At 51.6% G+C, this 2,879-nt stretch overlaps 1 long non-coding RNA gene across 1 annotated transcript; it reads left to right on the forward strand.

The window, feature by feature from the left end:
• The first annotated feature begins 522 nt into the window (after positions 1-522).
• Positions 523-1,366, forward strand: LOC118641466. Its single transcript, XR_004961618.1, has 2 exons — positions 523-572; positions 869-1,366. It is a non-coding gene; the product is annotated as an uncharacterized LOC118641466 (long non-coding RNA).
• Positions 1,367-2,879: the final 1,513 nt, after the last annotated feature.

Here is a 2,879-nt window from a genome sequence, read left to right on the forward strand (position 1 = left end):
AATCTTTGTTGTCTTGTTTATATCTGCATATGTTTTATATAATCTTCAATAATTAAGTATGACTTTTATCTTTGGAAATATATCTGCGTGAGTGTAAGCAGACATTCTCTTCTTCGTTGGTTCTTGCATCCCCTCTGGGAGCTCATTCTGATCCAAATCATTCCAAGAACCAAATCACCAGGAACCAAATCAGTTGTTCCATCCAAGTCCCAGATGGCAACACTGAGACCCATAATTCAGCTTTTGGGTTTTGTCATCTGTGAGGCTAGACCAAGCTCTTTCCCCTTTTACCCCAGAGGTTGGACTCCTGGCTTCCAGTCACAGCGCTAAGAGCTGTGTGCTCTCAGACCCATCGCTGTCCCTTCCGAGCCACCCCCTCCTCTGTAAAATGAGGGAGGGTGACTCTGAGGATCTGGGACCACCTGGGCAGTTTTTATACCACTCACCACCTCTCCTGGCCCTCCTTCTCTGTGTGTATTTGTTTCATTTCACTCCCCTGACAATTCATCTCCAGGAAAAGAAGTGAAGCACAAATGAGCCTTTTGAGTTTTTGTTGACACTTCTAATTGCAGGTTGAAGACCTGGCTGTCTGGAGTGAAGGGTTCTGATTGTTGGAGGAGTCACTGGGCCTGAGCCGGTCCTGTTCCCTCTCCCTAATCTGGGCTGGCATCAGAACAGCAACCAACATGTGGTTGACATGGGACATAATTTTTAATCAGGGGACAGCAGAAATGAATACAATGGCCTCTTTTCTCCGAGCAAGTCTGACTATCTGCTCTTGGGTTTGTGTCTGTCTGTATTTGGGAGGGCCGGTCTTGGGGACGATCTGGCATTTGTGACCAAAGGGTCAATCTCCTTCCTTCTTCAGGATAAAAGCAGCACAAATTGTTCTGATGAGGGAACCATAACATGCCATGACCCCCGATCTCCCTGACAGCCCGAGGGGGCACCCAATCTCCCTGTGCCCCAGTCACAGCAGCTCATGGACCCTGGGCCCCCAAGGGCCACATGCCTCACATCTCCCCAGTTCCAGCCTCCTTTCAAAGGCCCTTTATTAAACCCCCAACTATTTGCTGTCGAGACATTTAGGATGAAATCATTGTGTTAAACAAATAAACGCAGTTTCGTCCAGATTTCTGCTCTGGGAGCAGAGTAAGAAAATAATTTCTGTCTGCTTGCCACAAAAGCGGCTGGAAAGGCCCAAAGAAAAATATTATTTTTACTCCATTGTGTGAAATATTGTCCTGGAGGATCTGACGCACTGAGCGTCTGAAGAGTTTGTGCTGGCCGGTTTCAGGGGTCCCCCGGGCTGGCCCCCTGGGGTTGTTTTCTGCATTAATAAACTTAGCATGATGTGTGTTAAAAAGAACATTCTGTTTGCTTTGTAAACAAGGGATGTCAAACAAGAAGCAGAAGCCTTACAGACACTAGGTGATGTGTTCTCAGAGCCTGGAGAGGGAGGCGGGGAGAGACAGGCACCCTGGAAAAATGGGCATTGCTGGGGCTCCCTCAATGGAGCTGAGGCCTCGCTGGGAAAACAAACCAATCTGTTTGAGTCTAAACCAGGCCATTTCCTCACTGATCCTGGTGGGAAAGCTGCACACTTTGCCCCAAACCAGCAGGACATGGGCTTGGGAAAGAAAGTTCTCAAGTGTCTGTCAGCTGCGTGGTGGAGGGGAGAGGATGGCGCCTGGCCCAGGCCCGCCCCCACCCACCCTTTCTGGAGGAGGTTTTCGGTGTGTCAGGATCTCCCCAACCTGGCGGGCAAGAGGGGACAGAGGTTGAAGCCATATCTTCGGGAATGCGGACCTGACTGTCGCTCCTGCTCCAGGGCTCACGCGCCTCCCTGAGATGTCGCCGCAGCTCCTGAGCTAGGGCCCTGACAAATTCCTGATGGGCCCTGGGGAGCACTGACATCGTGGGAGACACGTCGCCCTCGCCCTGTGATCTCTGCCGCTGCGGGGAGCCTGAAAGAGCCAGGGCAGGATGTGCACCGTCCCTGCTCAAGGGCTCGCTATTTTCACAGGTGCCCCCTCGCTGTCCAGTCCCATGTTATTGGAGGCTCCCCAGACCTCCCAGGGGCTTTCATTCCCCCGCCGGCGGCTGGCCTTCCTTTCTCCCCACACTCTCCGCTGCCTGTGCGGCCCTGGAGGACTCCTCTGACACCTAAGGAGTCCTGGTCCTCTCCTGCTGAGGGGCTCCGGCTGTTTCTGGAGGCTTTGGAGCAAGGTGAGGACAGGGGATGCTGAGTTCAGTTCTGTGAGAATCAGACTCTGAGGGAAGCAGACATAGAAAGCAGGGGGCTGCACCCTGGGCCCCATTTGAAGCTCCTGGAGAGCGTGCATGTGTTTTCTGAGCCTACACCCAAGTGGTTCTGCTTCAGTTACTTTGGGGTGATGCTCAAACCTCAAATCGCTGGTAAGCTTTGGTGACCCCAGGGGTGGTTGATTCCAGTGCAGCAACCAATTAAACTGGTCACACGCCACAAGCTCATTTCATGGAGGAGTAAGCTCATGTGTCTCAGGTCCCTGTGTTAGTTGTAACAAAGTACCACAAACTGGCTGGCTTAAACAACAGACATGTATCTCTAACAGTTCTGGAGGCCAGAAGTCCAAAATCAAGGTGACGGCAGGGCTGTGTTCTTTCGGGGGCTCTCACAAAGGGTCCTTCCTGCCCCTCTGGCTTCCGGTGCCTCTGGCTTTCCTGGGCTCGCTGTGTGGCTGCATCTCTCCGCTCTGTGTTCACACTGCCTCCCCTCTGCAGGCTCTCTGTGTTCTCCTCTCCCTCTGTGTTATCTCCCTTGTCTGTTTCTTTCTCTTTTTTTGGTTAATCCTCACCCAAGAATATTTTTCCATTGATTTTTTTTTTTTTTTTTTTAG

The sequence above is a fragment of the Molossus molossus genome, unplaced genomic scaffold, assembly GCF_014108415.1.
Source record: "Molossus molossus isolate mMolMol1 unplaced genomic scaffold, mMolMol1.p scaffold_m16_p_3, whole genome shotgun sequence".
In the NCBI taxonomy this organism is placed as follows: domain Eukaryota; kingdom Metazoa; phylum Chordata; class Mammalia; order Chiroptera; family Molossidae; genus Molossus; species Molossus molossus.